Source organism: Lathyrus oleraceus, chromosome 4 (genome assembly GCF_024323335.1).
Source record: "Lathyrus oleraceus cultivar Zhongwan6 chromosome 4, CAAS_Psat_ZW6_1.0, whole genome shotgun sequence".
Taxonomy (NCBI): domain Eukaryota; kingdom Viridiplantae; phylum Streptophyta; class Magnoliopsida; order Fabales; family Fabaceae; genus Lathyrus; species Lathyrus oleraceus.
The window spans coordinates 168,759,271-168,778,307 of NC_066582.1; positions in this window are offsets into that span (position 1 = coordinate 168,759,271).

The window sequence follows — 19,037 nt, forward strand, 5'->3', positions numbered from 1 at the left end:
TGGTGCCATCAGTTCAATTCGAAAATACAGAGAGCAAGACTATGTTATCAGGTTTCTTAAAGGATTGAATGAAAAGTTTACACATTCCAAATCTCAAATAATGATGATGCAGCCCCTTCCCACCATTGACAAGGCATTTTCATTGGTTATTCAACAAGAAAGAGAGATGAATTATGCAGGGTCATCTATGGTCACTCCTACTGCTTCAACAAACGAAGAAGTGACTGCATTTCAGCTTCACAGTTCTTATTCAGGACACGCTAATGGAAAGACTGGTCAGACTTTCAAAGGTAAGCCACAAGGTGGAGCTCGAGGACACAACCGTGTATGCACTCATTGTGGGAGAAATAATCATACAGTTAAGACTTGTTTCCTCAAGCATGGCTATCCACATGGCTTCAAAGGTAAAGGTAAACCCCAATCTTCCAATGCTTCAAATCAGTCTGTTGTTGCATCTGTTCATGCAGGGTTAGATGAACCCCAACCAAGTTTTGGTTTTACACAAGAACAATACAACATCACTCTGGCCTTAATTCAACAGTCCCAGTTCACACCTCAAGCTAATTCCATATCCTCATCCCCTTTTGGCCTAACTTCTCATGCTTACAATGATCATGGTAAGAACCCTAATCTATGGATATTTGATACTGGTGCTGTAACACCCTTCTAAAATACCCCAAGTATATAATTAAAATAACACATATCAATCAGAGTAAATATGCAATCAAGGGTGTCACACAACATTTCACACCATAATAACTGTTATGCTCTTTCATTAACTCAAAACATAAAACATTTGCACAATACGCAGCGGATAGAGATCAAATCGATCATTCAAAACATGCAACATACTACATGTAAACTGGTTCAACAATCATCAACAACAATATTAAAAATGTTCCCTCCCGATGTTACATCTATCAGAGCATGACCCACTTAGGAGACTACACTAGACTCCAAGCATAAGCTTCCACTCAACTCATTTGTTCGTTACCTGAAAAATAGTTGTAAGGGTGAGTTCCTCAATCGATATAATAAGCATTATAAATCATCATGTAATTCTAAGTAAATTCACACATTTCATCACCCTAATCGTAACATACATCCAGTAACGGCACATCAACTCAAACATCATACTTAATATCAACACAATTCCACTCCTCAATTAAATTAAATATCCATACAACAAGCCAACAAAATGCAACTCTAATGAGACTCGACTCGTCATGCATGTGGTACCATTCGGAGTAAAACTCCCAACTTAAAATCGTTGCCATTTTATTGGGCATCAAGGCATAAGCCTTCAACTTTCAACTTAAAATTTGCCAATCCAGGCCAACGTGGTGTGAGCAAAGCTCCGACTTAATGCATATGAATGTACATGGCATACACGACTTTAAACTGTCGACAACATAATAATAATAGCAATACAACAATGTTTTCAACAACATCAACTTATAATCAACTTTGGCTCACCAAGCCTACAACTCCGTATTTTCAACAACCTTCCGTACACGGAACAACTCAGCAACATACTTGTATCAACACTTCATAACATAAATCCAACAAAATTACTCATCACAATTAACTATAATAGGCCAATCACCAATTAGGTTCACAACGTTAAAATATCAATTTTTTCAAATTTCCAACAGTGTTAACCGGTTAACGCCCTGGGTTAACCGGTTAACGCAGGACAAAACACACTTTCTGGCAAAACGCAACAGTGTTAACCGGTTAACGCCCTGGGTTAACCGGTTAACGCAGGCAAAACAGCACATTTCCACAAAATATAACAGTGTTAACCGGTTAACGCCCTGGGTTAACCGGTTAACGCAGACAAAACAGCAGTTCCTGCGCTAACACAAGGCAGAATGCAGAGTTCTCCGCATTTTCCGCCGTTGGAGGACTTCCGGACCTCCGATTCAATTTCCGTAAAAAGCTATACGTTCGGGGAAACGCGACTCACACAATTACGGACTCAATTACAGCTTTAATACAACTTATTCATCACAATATTTCAGCATTCAACATCCCAATTAGGGTCACTTCAACGGTTTATCACTACCCATGACATGTTAATCTATAATACCCAGTAAACGACGATAAACCCCCCTTACCTGAGATAATCCGGCAATCTCTAAGCTTCAAGCTTTTCCGTTCTTCAACCTTTGCTCTCTAGCTCTTCCTCTTTGCCCTTTCTCCACTTTCCACTTTTCAGCCGCTTCTCTGTTTCACGTGAAACTCTTTACCAAAAATGAAAACCCTTTTCTCTTATTCCAACTTATATATTTTCCACTAATTATTATTCCAAATAATAATAATAATAATAATCCAATAATTCAATTTATTTAATTAAATTAATAAATATATTATTAACTTAATTTAAATAATTCTCTTATTTTATTCGGGGTGTTACAACTCTCCCCCACTAAAAGAGTTTTCGTCCTCGAAAACATACCTCAAGCAAATAACTCTGGATAAGACTCTTTCATCTGACTCTCCAGTTCCCAAGTCACATTGCCACCTGCTGGTCCTCCCCAAGCTACTTTCACTAAGGCAATCTCTTTACCCCGCAACTGCTTCAACTCTCGATCCTCAATCCTCATAGGCGATATTTCAACAGTCAGGTTATCTCTTACCTGTACATCATCTACTTGGATCACATGCGACGGATCATGAATGTACCTCCTCAACTGAGACACATGAAAAACCTCATGCAAATTCGCAAGTGACGGCGGTAAAGCGATACGATAGGCTACCTCTCCCATCCTCTCCAAAATCTGATAAGGACCAATAAATCGAGGTGTCAACTTCTTTGACTTCAAAGCTCGACCAACCCCAGTTATCGGAGTAACACGAAGAAACACGTGATCTCCCTCTCGGAATTCAAGTGATTTCCTCCTCCTATCATGATAACTCTTCTGACGACTCTGAGCAATTCTCATCTTCTCCTGAATCATCTTAATCTTTTCTGTAGTCTGTTGAACAATCTCCGGTCCAACCACAGCACTCTCACCGGACTCATACCAACATAACGGTGTCCGACATCTCCTACCATACAAAGCTTCAAACGGCGCCATACCAATGCTCGAATGAAAACTATTGTTGTAGGTAAACTCAATCAAAGGTAAATAACAATCCCAAGCACCTCCCTTTTCCAAAACACAAGCCCTCAACAGATCCTCTAGTGACTGAATCGTCCTCTCAGTCTGACCAACAGTCTGCGGGTGATATGCAGAGCTCAATCTCAGCTTAGTTCCCAAAGCCCTCTGCAAACCTTCCCAGAACTTCGATGTAAATCTAGGATCTCTGTCCGAAACAATACTCGACGGAATACCATGCAAACTTACAATCTTCTCAATATACAACTCGGCTAATCTCTCTAACGGATAATCCATTCTGATCGGAATGAAATGAGCCGATTTTGTCAATCTGTCAACAATCACCCAAATAGCTTCAAAATTCTTAATTGTCCTCGGTAAACCAGAAACAAAATCCATACTGATACTATCCCACTTCCACTCTGGAATAGCCAACGGTTGCATTAGCCCAGACGGCTTCTGATGCTCAATCTTTGACTTCTGACAAGTCAAACAGGAATAAACAAAACTCGCAATTTCTCTTTTCATTCCCGGCCACCAAAATAACTTTTTCAAATCATGATACATCTTCGTAGCTCCAGGATGAATACTCAGGCCACTACGATGTCCTTCTTCAAGAATACTCTTCTTAAGTTCGATAACATCCGGAATACACACCCGCTTACCAAATTTCAGAATACCATTTTCATCAACTCTGAATTCACCACCTTGACCTTGATTCACTAGAGTCAACTTATCAACCAAAAGCACATCGGATTTCTGACCCTCTCTGATCTCATCCAGAATACCACTTGTTAACTTCAACATTCCCAATTTAACACTATTGTGAGTACTCTCACACACCAAACTCAAGTCTCTAAACTGCTCAATTAAATCCAATTCCTTAACCATTAGCATAGACATATGTAATGATTTCCGACTCAATGCATCAGCCACTACGTTTGCTTTACCCGGATGGTAATTCAAACCAAAGTCATAATCCTTCAGAAACTCTAACCATCTTCTCTGTCTCATATTCAGCTCTTTCTGATCAAACAAATACTTTAAACTTTTATGGTCACTGAAAACCTCAAATCTTGACCCGTACAAGTAATGCCTCCATAACTTCAGAACAAGCACCACAGCCGCCAACTCTAAATCGTGCGTCGGATAGTTCCTCTCATGAATTCTCAGCTGTCTTGAAGCATAAGCTATAACCTGCTTATTCTGCATCAACACGCCACCCAAGCCCAACAATGAAGCATCACAGTAAACTTCAAATGATTCCGACGAACTCGGTAATATCAGAATAGGAGCAGTAGTTAACCTTCTCTTTAACTCTTGGAAACCTTCTTCACATTTTGAGTCCCAAACAAACGCTTGCCCCTTCCTAGTCAACATCGTCAATGGTAACGCCAACTTAGAAAATCCCTCAATGAACTTCCTATAATAACCAGCCAAACCAAGGAAACTTCGAATCTCAGCAACAGACTTCGGAGCTTCCCACCTAGATACCGCTTCTATCTTAGAAGGATCAACAGCAACGCCACCTCTTGAAATCACATGACCAAGAAAACTCACCTCTCCTAACCAAAATTCACACTTGGACAATTTAGCAAATAACTTCTTTTCTCGTAGAACTCCCAAAACCACTCTCAAATGTTCAGCATGCTCTTCTTCAGATTTCGAATACACCAAAATATCATCAATAAACACCACAACAAACTTGTCTAGGTACGGATGGAAAATCCTATTCATGTACTCCATAAATACTCCAGGCGCATTAGTCACACCAAAAGGCATTACAGAATACTCATAATGTCCATACCTTGTTCTGAAAGCAGTCTTCTGAATATCCTCGGTTTTCACACGGATCTGATGATACCCAGATCTCAAATCTATTTTGCTGAACACACTCGCACCAACCAACTGATCCATCAAATCATCAATCCTCGGCAAAGGATACCGATTCTTGATCGTCACTTTATTCAGTTGCCTGTAGTCCACACACAACCTCATCGTACCTTCTTTCTTTTTAACCAATAGCACTGGTGCACCCCACGGTGACACACTCGGACGAATAAATTTCTTATCCAACAGATCTCCCAACTGACTCTTCAATTCAGTTAACTCAACAGCAGACATACGGTACGGAGCCATCGATATCGGCCTAGTACCAGGTACCAAATCAATCGAGAACTCCACTTCGCGCTCTGGCGGTAATTCATTCACCTCTTCCGGAAACATATCAGGAAAATCACACACCACGGCTAGATCGCCAATCACCAGTTTATCTTTAGCCTCCAAAGTCGCTAACAGCATAAACAACTCTGCCCCATCAGCTACTTCCTCATTCACTTGCCTTGCTGATAGAAACAAACTCTTTCCCTCCTCAATCTCAGGAAAGACCACCGTCTTATCAAAACAATTGATAGAAACTCGGTTAAACACCAACCAGTTCATACCCAGAATAACATCAATCTGCACTAGTGGAAGACACACTAGGTCCATCCCAAAGTCTCTACCAAAAATACTCAAAGGACAATTTAAACAAACAAAAGTAGTAGTCACTGAACCCTTCGCAGGAGTATCAATTACCATACTACCAAACATCTCAGATATCTCTAACTTAAGTTTCACAGCACAATCCAAAGATATAAAGGAATGAGTCGCACCTGTGTCAATAATAGCTACCAGAGGAAAGCCATTAATATAACACGTACCTCGGATAAGTCTGTCCTCACTGGAGGTTTGAGTTTCGGTCAATGCGAACACTTTTCCAGTTTGAGATTTCTTTGGCTTCTGACACTGACTTCCAATATGCCCTTCTTCGCCATAATTAAAACAAATCACTTCCTTGTGCTTGCAATCAGCTATTGCATGACCAATCTTACCACAGCGAAAACACCTCTTTACTTCAACAGTGCATACATTACTCTTATGACCAGCCTGACCACATTTGAAGCAAACTATACCAGCAGGAGCACCTCCCCCACTAGCTCTCTGAGCCGGAGCAGCTCTTTGCTTCCCTTTTCCCACTGGAGCATCATACGGCTTGCCACAATTTTGATGTTGCTTGCCCCTGCGGTCACTGACAATCTTGTAATGAGCATTATTGTCTTCTTCAAATATCCTGCAGCTATCAACCAATTCAGTAAAAATGCGTATCTTCTGATACCCAACAGCCTTCTTAATTTCAGAGCGCAGTCCATTTTCAAACTTGATGCACTTTGAAAATTCAGCACCAGCACCAGTGTAATGAGGATAAAATTTGGACAGCTCCACAAATTTCGCAGCATAATCAGTGACAGACATGTTTCCTTGCTTCAGCTCAAGGAACTCAATTTCCTTCTTACCACGGACATCTTCCGGATAATACTTTCTCATGAATTCCCTACGGAATACATCCCAAGTAATGACTTCACCTGCCACGGTCAACCTCTCGTGAGTCTCTAGCCACCAGTCATCAGCTTCGACTGCTAGCATGTGAGTACCATACCGAACCTTCTGAGCTGGAGTGCAATCCATAACACGGAAGATTCTCTCAATCTCTTTCAACCATCCCAAGGCTGCATCTGGATCATGCTTCCCTTTAAACACCGGCGGATTCTCTCTCTGAAAAGTCGCCAAGCTACGTGATCCAGCATCACCACCAGCATTTGGCAAGTTCTGCACAGCTTGTGCCATTGCTTGCATTGCGGCAGCCATTGCAGCGTCATTCCTTCCCGCCATTTCAACTTATCACCACAACACAACTTAAAAGTTAGATTAGTAACAATACACAATTGTTAGACAGTAACGACACGACAACTGGCCGGACAGACCGACCTGCTCTGATACCACTAATGTAACACCCTTCTAAAATACCCCAAGTATATAATTAAAATAACACATATCAATCAGAGTAAATATGCAATCAAGGGTGTCACACAACATTTCACACCATAATAACTGTCATGCTCTTTCATTAACTCAAAACATAAAACATTTGCACAATACGCAGCGGATAGAGATCAAATCGATCATTCAAAACATGCAACATACTACATGTAAACTGGTTCAACAATCATCAACAACAATATTAAAAATGTTCCCTCCCGATGTTACATCTATCAGAGCATGACCCACTTAGGAGACTACACTAGACTCCAAGCATAAGCTTCCACTCAACTCATTTGTTCGTTACCTGAAAAATAGTTGTAAGGGTGAGTTCCTCAATCGATATAATAAGCATTATAAATCATCATGTAATGCTAAGTAAATTCACACATTTCATCACCCTAATCGTAACATACATCCAGTAACGGCACATCAACTCAAACATCATACTTAATATCAACACAATTCCACTCCTCAATTAAATTAAATATCCATACAACAAGCCAACAAAATGCAACTCTAATGAGACTCGACTCGTCATGCATGTGGTACCATTCGGAGTAAAACTCCCAACTTAAAATCGTTGCCATTTTATTGGGCATCAAGGCATAAGCCTTCAACTTTCAACTTAAAATTTGCCAATCCAGGCCAACGTGGTGTGAGCAAAGCTCCGACTTAATGCATATGAATGTACATGGCATACACGACTTTAAACTGTCGACAACATAATAATAATAGCAATACAACAATGTTTTCAACAACATCAACTTATAATCAACTTTGGCTCACCAAGCCTACAACTCCGTATTTTCAACAACCTTCCGTACACGGAACAACTCAGCAACATACTTGTATCAACACTTCATAACATAAATCCAACAAAATTACTCATCACAATTAACTATAATAGGCCAATCACCAATTAGGTTCACAACGTTAAAATATCAATTTTTTCAAATTTCCAACAGTGTTAACCGGTTAACGCCCTGGGTTAACCGGTTAACGCAGGACAAAACACACTTTCTGGCAAAACGCAACAATGTTAACCGGTTAACGCCCTGGGTTAACCGGTTAACGCAGGCAAAACAGCACATTTCCACAAAATATAACAGTGTTAACCGGTTAACGCCCTGGGTTAACCGGTTAACGCAGACAAAACAGCAGTTCCTGCGCTAACACAAGGCAGAATGCAGAGTTCTCCGCATTTTCCGCCGTTGGAGGACTTCCGGACCTCCGATTCAATTTCCGTAAAAAGCTATACGTTCGGGGAAACGCGACTCACACAATTACGGACTCAATTACAGCTTTAATACAACTTATTCATCACAATATTTCAGCATTCAACATCCCAATTAGGGTCACTTCAACGGTTTATCACTACCCATGACATGTTAATCTATAATACCCAGTAAACGACGATAAACCCCCCTTACCTGAGATAATCCGGCAATCTCTAAGCTTCAAGCTTTTCCGTTCTTCAACCTTTGCTCTCTAGCTCTTCCTCTTTGCCCTTTCTCCACTTTCCACTTTTCAGCCGCTTCTCTGTTTCACATGAAACTCTTTACCAAAAATGAAAACCCTTTTCTCTTATTCCAACTTATATATTTTCCACTAATTATTATTCCAAATAATAATAATAATAATAATCCAATAATTCAATTTATTTAATTAAATTAATAAATATATTATTAACTTAATTTAAATAATTCTCTTATTTTATTCGGGGTGTTACAGGTGCAACATATCATATTTCATATGATTTAGCCTCTTTTGAATCATACAAAGACATAATTCCTGTCCATGTTACTTTACCAGATGGTTCTCAAATAGTTGCTTCTATGTCTGGTAGCATAGTTTTATCTCCCATCCTTACTCTTCATAATGTACTCCACATTCCCACCTTCCATGTTAACTTACTTTATATTTCTAAACTTGTTAATAACAATGACTGTCATGCTAACTTCACTGCTAATTCTTGTACCATTCTGCAGAACCATTCCAAGGCAGTGATTTGTATAGCTAACCTAAAAAGAGGATTATATGTGCTTGATGCTACTCCTCAATCACAAGCCCTTCATTCCAATTCTGCTTCCTCTTGTAATCTTTGGCATATAAGATTAGGCCACATCTCTAAAGATGGTTTGAAATACATTTCCAAAGTTTTTCCATTTATTCCTTATGTACACAATAATGTTCCCTGTGATTCATGTCATTTTGGCAAACAAAAGAAATTATCATTTCCTAATAGTAATACTATTTCCTCTTTTCCTTTTGAAATATTACATGTTGACTTGTGGGGGCCGTTTGCCACCACTTCTATATTGGGTCATAGATACTTTTTGACTTTGATAGATGATTATACTAGGTATACATGGACCATATTCCTTAAATCCAAAGATCAAACAAAGAATAGTTTAATATAGTTTATAGCATACATTGAGACTCAATTCAAAACTTCTTTGAAATGCCTTAGATCTGACAATGGAAGTGAGTTTGTTGTCCTTAGTGATTTTCTTTTATCTAAAGGAATCATTCACCAAAAGTCATGCGTTGAAACACCCCAACAGAATGGGGTAGTAGAGAGGAAACATAAACATATATTGAATGTAGCTAGAACCCTTTTGTTTCATTCCTCAATTCCTTTAAATATGTGGAATTTATGTATCCAACATGCCATACACCTCATAAATCGACTCCCTACTCCTCTACTGAAACTCAAGAGTCCTTATAAATTGCTACATCAACATCCTCCTATTCTCGTCCATTTAAAAACCTTTGGATATTTGAGTTATGCTACTTCATTACAAGCTCACAGAATTAAGTTTGCACCTAGAGCTAGAAAAGCTATTTTTCTTGGTTTTAAGGAAGGGACTAAGGGATATATTCTCTATGACTTACAACATCATAATCTCTTTGTGTCTAGGAATGTAGTTTTTTTTTATGAAACTTACTTTCCTTTTAAAACTCCTAACACATCTGTACCTGAACCTGAAAACCCCACTATCGTGTCCTTTCCCACGTATGATGAGCCACCTATTCAGCCTATTCCCTCTTCTACAACTCATGACAAGCTTTCGCCTTGTTCTCATATTCAGCCTACTCTTAGTACACCCTAGCAGTTGGTCATTAATGACCCTTCTCTTCTCAGTCCAACTTTACAACCTGTCATGAATGACTCTACACAAATGTTCAACTCTAGCCCCTTGTTGGGTGCACATAGGTCTGCTACTCAAACTGTCCCTATCAGAACTTCTTTAACACCTTCACCTTATACCTTATCTCCACCTTTACCATTACCTAATGGAAAATCTCTTGTTTCCCCTGATGTACCCATTATTATATAATCTTATGCTATAACTGGACAATCACATGTTCCTTTACCTGAACCAGAGCCAACTAATATTGCAGAACCTTTACATACTCGATGTCCTACTAGAGTGTCTCATCCTCCAAGTTACTTGGCAGATTACCATTGCTATAATACTATGCATCACTCTTCTAACTCTTCTAACACCAAACCAAAACTTTCTAATGTTGCTTATCCCTTATCCTGTGTGTTGTCCTATGATAATTGCTCCCCCTCTTATAAACACTATTTCCTTTCTATATCCTCTCATATTGAACCAAAGACCTTTAACCAAGCCAATAAACATGACTGTTGAAAGAAGGCAATGGATGCAGAGTTGATTGCTCTTGAGGAAAATCATACTTGGAAGGTTGTTGATCTACCTCATGGAAAAACACCCATAGGCTGCAGAGGGGTTTACAAAATCAAGCATAAGGCAGATGGTTCTATTGAGAGATTTAAAGTCAGAATAGTGGCAAATGGATATACACAAATGAAGGGTATTGGTTACTTTGACACATTCTTTCTTGTAGCAAAAGTTACTACAGTCAGAGTTCTTTTATCATTAGCTGCTGTTAAAGGTTGGTACTTAGAACAGTTAGATGTGAACAATGCATTTCTTCATGGTGATTTACACGAAGAGGTATATATGACTCTCCCTCCTGGCTTATCTGGTTATGATGAATCTAAGGTGTGCAAACTGCAGAAGTCTTTATATGGCCTCAAACAGGCCAACAAACAATGGTACTCAAAACTTTCCACCTCCTTCTCTCACTTGGCTACACACAATCCCAGGATGACCATTCCCTTTATGTTAAAAAGGTCAAACATGAATTCACTGCATTACTTGTTTATGTAGGTGATGTGGTTTTGGCCGGTAATTCTTTGTCTGAGATTCAACAGGTTAAGCATCTCTTGAATCAAAAGTTTTGAATCAAAGACCTTGGTCAGTTGCGTTTCTTCTTAGGATTTGAGATTGCTAGATCTCCTACTGGTATTTTTCTTAATCAAAGATTGTATGCTCTTGAACTCTTGGAGGATGCTGGTCTCTTGGCAGCAAAACCATCTGCAGTTCCCTTCAACCCTACCCTAAAGCTATTTGTTGATGAAGGCAATGTTTTGGAGGATCCTTCCTTATATAGAAGGTTAATTGGTATGTTGATTTACCTCACCACTCACGACCTGCCGTTACATTTACAGTACAACATCTGAGTCAGTATGTGTCCAACCTCGTGCTCCTCATTATCAGGTTGCAATTCAAATTCTTAGGTACCTCAAAGTTGTCCCAGCTAAAGGCATTTTCTTTTCCTCCAACAGCAAATTACAACTTTTTGGTTTTGCTGATTCTGACTAAGCTAGATGCCCGACACCAGGAAATCAGTCATTGGGTATTGTGTCATGTTAGGCTCCTCTTTACTATGCTGGAAATCCAAAAAGCAACACACAGTTTCACGTACTTCCACTGAGGCAGAGTATCGTGCATTGACTTCTATTACTTGTGAATTACAATGGCTGAATTTTCTATTTCGAGATTTCTTAGTTCATTTTAAGCAGCCCACGTCTGTGTTTTGTGACAACAAGTCTGCAATTTACTTGGCACATAATCCTACATTCCATGAACGTAGCAAACACATTGAATTGGACTGTCATGTGATAAGGGAGAAGATCAATTCAAAACTTATTCATCTGCTTCCTATCTCTACACATAACCAATTGGTGAATACTTTTACTAAACCCCTCCATTCACCATCTTTGAAGAGTAGTTTGGACAAGTTGGGAGTTTGTATCATTCACTGCCCAACTTGAGGGGGGATATTAGCCTATATATAACTTTGTATATTGTACAAATATTTATTATTCATTTTATATGGATAATGTGAATACAATAGATGTCATATTTTCTATTTTATTCTTAATAATGAGATTTATTTTACTATACCATTTGTGAGATATCATCTTTTCTATTTTATTGATATAAGGATCTTCATTAGTTGAAACAATAACTTCTTCATTAGTTTCTTCATGTTTCTTACTAGAGGAAGCTAACTGCTAACCTATGTTGATTTTGAATAATCATGTGGCCTTATAATTCTAAAAGTTTATTATTTTAAAAATCAATAGAAGTATAAAACCCAGTAATTATAAACTTGAAAAAGTAAGTTATTTTTGTAATTTTTTTAAGTTGTGATTTATTATATTAAGAGTATTAAAAGAAAACATGTTTAAACATTTTAAAATTATTATGTCAACTAATTTAATTTGTGGTCTCAACAACGAACTTCATCACTGTAACAATAAGTTCATAACTTATTTTTTCATCATGCAATTGTATGAAGAAATATATGAAAATAATTACAATTTACAAAATGAAAAATCCATAATAACGCATAAACAAACACTTGTTGTAAAATCTTACTAAAGATAAAATATACCAATCATTAAATGTTTTTATTTGAATAATTATAACTTATTAGCCTCTCTGCAGTTTTCACACTAAATCCCCAAGAATATTAGGAAGGAAGTGTGTCAGTATCAAATATACTGAAAGCAAAACATTTATAATGATTGAATATTTAAAAAAATTGTTGAAGTGAATAAATTGTATGGTCGATTCTCTAACTTCAATTGGCATAAAATATCAGCAAAAGAAAGATTTAAAAGATGGAGATTAAAATTGTAATCAAAGAAAAAGGAAAACGGTTTTACCAACTAACATAGTGCTTAGAAGACCTCTTTGTACACAATATTGATAGTAGTCAAACATGATGCATTGTCTTTATTGTGTATTAATATTTTTAAACCATTCTTGTTCTTAACTCTTGAAATTGCTACATATAATTGGCCATGACTGAAAATAGGAGTAGGAAAATATAATCCTACACTATCAAGTGATTGACCTTGGGATTTATTTATTATCACCGCGTATGAAACAATGATCGGAAATTGTCTCGAATCAATTTGAATGACCATGGTGATTTATAAGGTGACATAAACATTCGATGAATGTAAATTATGTTATCAATGCTCTTTCCAGACATAATTTAGACTTCAATGATGTGATTTGTTAACCTTGTCACGATTAATCTTGTTCCATTACACAACCCTTCGACTTGGTCCAAATTTTTCATTAGTATAATGAGGGTTCCAACTTTCATTTTAATCACGTGATTTGGTATATCCGATGTTCTTAGAGAACTAAAAAATTATGGAGTTAGAACTTCATAGGCTTGATTATAATTGACTTTCGTCCTATCAATTGAATCTGAACTCAGATATTCTTTTTCTTCTCCTTCAAAATAGTATAAAATTAAAGCATTAGTAACAAAATATGGTTACTGTAAGACCCTAATTTTGACCCTAAGATCCTTCATGGCATCATATCATTGCATTTGCATTTGCCTCAAGGATCATAGCATCTTGGCTCTTTAACCTTTGGGTTGGGACTTGTGAGTTGGTTTGAGACCACCAAGCATGCTTGAATTGTATATTATTGCTTTTATTACTTTGTTTACTAACCAAAATCACAAAAATATGTCACTAACTTTGTTTGTTTTGTAGCTTGAGCAATCATAAGATCCAAGGCTCCTATGAGGCCCCCATGCTCAAAGAATGGCCAGATGGAAGTGAAAGCAAGCATGACAATGGTTCACAAAGCTCTCAATCATCACATATGCCTCCCAAGCATCTCATTTTGTCAATTTGATCAAATTAAACCAAAGGGCTTGAGGCTTGTTTCCCAAGGAAACCCTAATTCATTTATGCATCAACTGTGCCTTGCTTATGAAGCAACCTCAATCCATGATCAAATACAATCAAGGGAAGTTATTTCACTCATAATTTCATGCATATTTGATCTTATTTTAGTGTCCTTAATCATGCATTCATCAAGGTTTGAGGTATGGACTTGAGAAGTTGATCAGTCAATTCATCTGACTATTTTGAAATCCACTGAGACCTAACTTTTGATGTGTTTGTCAAATGATGATGACCCAAAGAGAATAAATGTTCTTAAGAACCATATGAACAACTTTCATGTTCATAAAAAATTGATTTGAAGCTTGTAAGGTCATCATCCATTTCAAAACATTATAGATCATTTTGACTGAAACCCTAATTGGGGGTCAACTTCCCAAGGACCTAACTCACTCATTTTTCATGATTTTGAGGTGGGATCAAATGAATTGGAAAGTTTAATATGTCTACTTAATTTGTTATGTTGAACAAATTTTCATAATACTAAAATAAACACATGTGATAATATAAAACATTATAGGTCACTTTGGACCAAAGCCATTGAAATGTGAAAAAAGTCCAACTTCAAGTGCCCATAACTTTCTCATCAAAACTCCAAATGATGCAAAATGTAATTCCAAATTGATTGATTTGAAAAGATATACAACTTTTATGTTTAAGGTTTTGTCATTTGAGGCTTGCATCATTGAAACATAAGGGCTTGAAGTTGGTCCATTTTGACAAAATTCTCATGAACATGTTTTGCACCTTGAACTTTATGATCAGTTTTCACAAATTTCCCAATTCCAAATGGAGTTTTGTTCAACATAACAATTGTTCCTCATGTCAGACCTTTCCAACCATTACCCATAACGCCATGTTTCATTTTGGTAAGATACATTTTCGAAGAGGAGAAGGTTTATGTGCATTTTTGGAAACTATGTGAAATGTTCATGCACAATCCAATTCCATCATATCTGCATGTCTAAAATCATTATGCTGATGTTAAGCTTGCATTTCCAATTGCATTTGGGCCTCCCATGCGCCTGTACAGGCCCATGCATGGAGGCCCTCACTTCATGCACACTTGAAATTCCCATGCCTTGCATCAGCTTCCACTATAAATAAGCATGCTCAGCTTCATTCTAAATCAACCTCAAGGCGCCTTATATGTCGCAGAACTCAATCCAAACCTCACTCTAAAGGAATTTTGCAATTTCATTTCAATTTTTCAGATCCAATTTTCAACTTCCTTGGTTGATTATTGGACTCTAATTTCTTAGCCTAGCCCTATTTCCATCTCAAGAATAAGCCGCTATCAAGAATTGGGAGAGATCGTGCTTCATAGATCTGCACTTTAAAGGTTGTTATCCAAACTTTTTCAATTCAAAACTCACTTATTATAGCTCATTTCTTGTGTTTGTTGGCTCCTATGAAGTCCTCTCATAAGAGGCAATTGAATTGTGTACTTAATTTTGTAAATCCATCAAGTTCAGATTGAACACCATGATTTTCTCTCTCTGATTTCTCTTCCTATGAGAGTCTAGAGGAGAAACCAATGGTACAGGGGTGATGTACATCACCCCATCTTTCCAATAATATGAGGATCGTTTGTTTTGGTTGAGTTTTTCATACCTGCCACTTTCACCGGAGATGACCAGCTCGCCGGAGAAGACGGTGGTGTACACCACCGTCCCCGTTGCCAGATTGATTCCAGGCCGTTGGATTGTGTTTCCAGTTTAAATCGTGACCCTTTGATGTTATGACCTTTTTAATTCATTGTGTTACTCAGTTGACTAGACCCTATGATGCGTGCGCGCCTGTGAGCCATTTGATGTGCCATATCATTTAATGAAAGGAATCCAATGTGCTAGGCTTTTTCCTATTTTCTGATTTTTCTATTTTATTTTCTTTATTTCATTTTATTTCAAAAATTCATATCTCTTTCATTTTAATTCCAAAAAATATAGGACCAATTGCATTATTTCCCTTTTTAATTATAGTTTCTGAAAATGATTCTTAATATTTTTTATTTTGTCATTTGATATTTTTTATGAATTTTCTCTTTTCTGGTTATTTTTAATTCATTTTAAATAGTTTCTAATATTCAAAAAATACAAAAATATTTTTTTAACCTCTTTGAGTGATGATGAATCTATGAAAAATATTCTCATCAATTTATTAATTAATTTGAGATTTATTTGAGATTTTAGTTCAATTAGGTTATTTTTTATTCATTTTTAATTGTTTAAAAATAGTTTCTGGTTTCTAAAAATGCTGAAATTTTTTGTCAAACTTTGTTTGACCTTGCTGAACTTAGGATGATCCATTTGGACTTTTCAAAATTGATTTGAAATGGATTTGAAGTTTGAACTTTAATTGTTTATTTTAATTCAAGTATTATTTTAATTCTAAAAAAATACCAAAAATATTTTATTTGTTTCTTGACTTCTAAGTTTCATTTTGCTTCTGTTTACCATTGATTGACTTTGATTCTATTCATGTTTGATCAATGTGTGTTAGATATCTCATTTGAATTTCAATTCATGTATATTCTTATTCATCTTCTTCTTCATCTTTTTCTTTTTGATCAATGAGTTAAAGATTGGTGGTTAGCCTTGACATATGGGAGGCTTAACCTTCCTTGATTCAAATCTAATTCATCTTGATCAAAGATCAAGTGAATGGCTTTGCATTAAGGATAGGTTGCTTCTTGGTCAAGCAAAAAACCTAAATCAATACAAGATCATTCTTATTTTCTTTTGGCATGGCAAGTTGTAGGAGCTTGGCTTACTAGTCATGGTCTCTAACTTGTGTTTGTTGCCTATATTTTTATTGACCGGCCTCAGATAGGTGTGACTACTACATTAGTCCACCTACGATTGCTTAACATAGCGTTAAATTGCCTTATGGCATACTAACACTAACTATTGACCATTAACTTTTAATTCAAGTCATTTAATTCTTGCAATTTACTTTTATGCAATTTAATATCTTGTTCATTAATTCATTTGCTTTTGCCCTTTGCTCACTTGAGCTCATGTTTATGTTAATGCAATTTGCCTTTTGCTCACTTGAGCATATTATTGTGTATATACTATTGTGCTTGTGTTTTGTTTTGATTGTTGTGAACCAAATGCAAATGGACAAAAGGACTTAGACTTTAGGACCTTACCTATGCAAAATGGAGTCAAAGAGCAACTAGGCCTCATGCCTTTAGAATGCTATAAAAGAAGAAAAATGTCAAAGAGCAACTAGGCCTCATGCCTTTAAAATGCTTAAAGCTTTAAGATGAATTGAAAGGACCAATTTATAAACTCACTCTTGTCCATTCTTTGTTTGCATTGTGGAATTTTTTGATTTGTGTGTTCTTGTGCTAGGGATCCAAATTTGAGTCAAATAGAAGAACCATTGTCATGAGCATCCAAAGTGAGAGATACAAAAGCCATTGGAAGATTCCTATGAGCTTGATTGTTTGATTGATGGCTTGAGTTATTTGCTATTTGCTAGCTATTCCAAAGGAAAGGGAATAACTTGGATCATCACTATGATCTCAAGAAGGGAACTCCATTGTGGTTTTATTTCTCTTCCTTCATCTTTGTATGTTTAGGACTTAGCCATTCTTCTTCTTCCCTCCACTCTAACCCAAGTCAAACTTTTATGCAAACATTAACATTTTTTTTCAAAATTAGAAACCTAAGCACTATGCTTTTGATTTTTCAAAACTTCTTTTCATAACACTTATTTTGAATTGAATCCTAAAGTCAACTTTGACCATACTTTGTAAATACTTTTCATTGGTAAATACAACTCACTCAATTGTTTTTGTGGTTTCAATGGCCCTTTCTTGCCAAAGCTTTTCATAAACATTAGCTATTAGGTTTGAGTTATCCTTGAGGTTGATATAATACTCACCTATATCCTTAGTGATGGATCATACGACTTCCATGCTTATTATAGGGTTAACCCTCCACTAGCATGTTGAAGCTCTCCTCACATGGTGGATTTTTGGTTTTAGGTTGAGTTTTCTCCCTTTGATAACAAAAGACCTAAAGGCTTTTGGACCAATCAATTCACCAACTTGTTTTGAGATTTTTACCCCGAACTACGAGGTTTTGATCCTACCTTTTTAAGATGGTGCTTAGACAATGGGTTTATCCATTCAAACACAAAATTGTAAATAATTTGTACATTCTTCTCTCATCTCCCCAATCATGTTTGCACAAATAATTTTCACAAATACCAATCTACCTTACAACAATTGTGAAAAGGGCTCTCTAGGAGTACCTAGGATGTTTTGGGTGCTTAAAATCTTCCCATTGCATAACCAACCCCCTTACCCAGATCTCTGACATTTTTATTAGTTTTTGATTTGATAAAACTTCTCGGTTTTTGTTCGCTTTCTAACCTTTCCTTTGGATAAATAGAAGTGCGGTGGCGACTCAAATTGTATGATTTACTTTTGATTTAGTCAATAAATCTAAAGGTAATGAATACCCCACTACAGAAAAGTGGCGACTCTGCTGGGGAAGATTTGGCTAGTGGGTTTTGCCTACTTTTCACATTTGTTGTATTGTATGTTTATATTATTTGTGACATATTTTTGTGCAAATTTGGGATTACTGTATTGTATGTAATGTATGAACTGCTTGATATATTAATTGCTTGTATGTTTGGTGGTCTTTGTGAGATGAGTTCTATACCCAAACTCGAGTGCACTTAGGATAGGAGAATGACATAGTCTTGTCAACTTGTGTGGAGTTATTCCTTAGCAAGTTGACTTGTAAGCCCATTCACTTGGTGAAGGTCATGTCGGGATCAATAATGTCACACGAGTAGTCGTGATTAGGCATTACTCTTTCCAATATAGACCTTAGAAGCCAAGGACCTTAGTTTACCAAGCCCATCTTGGCCTATTTTAGGACGTAGTGCGAAGGTCGTTCAAGTGTAAGATTTGATACGATTGTTACGCGATACTACACTCATAAGAGTCTCTC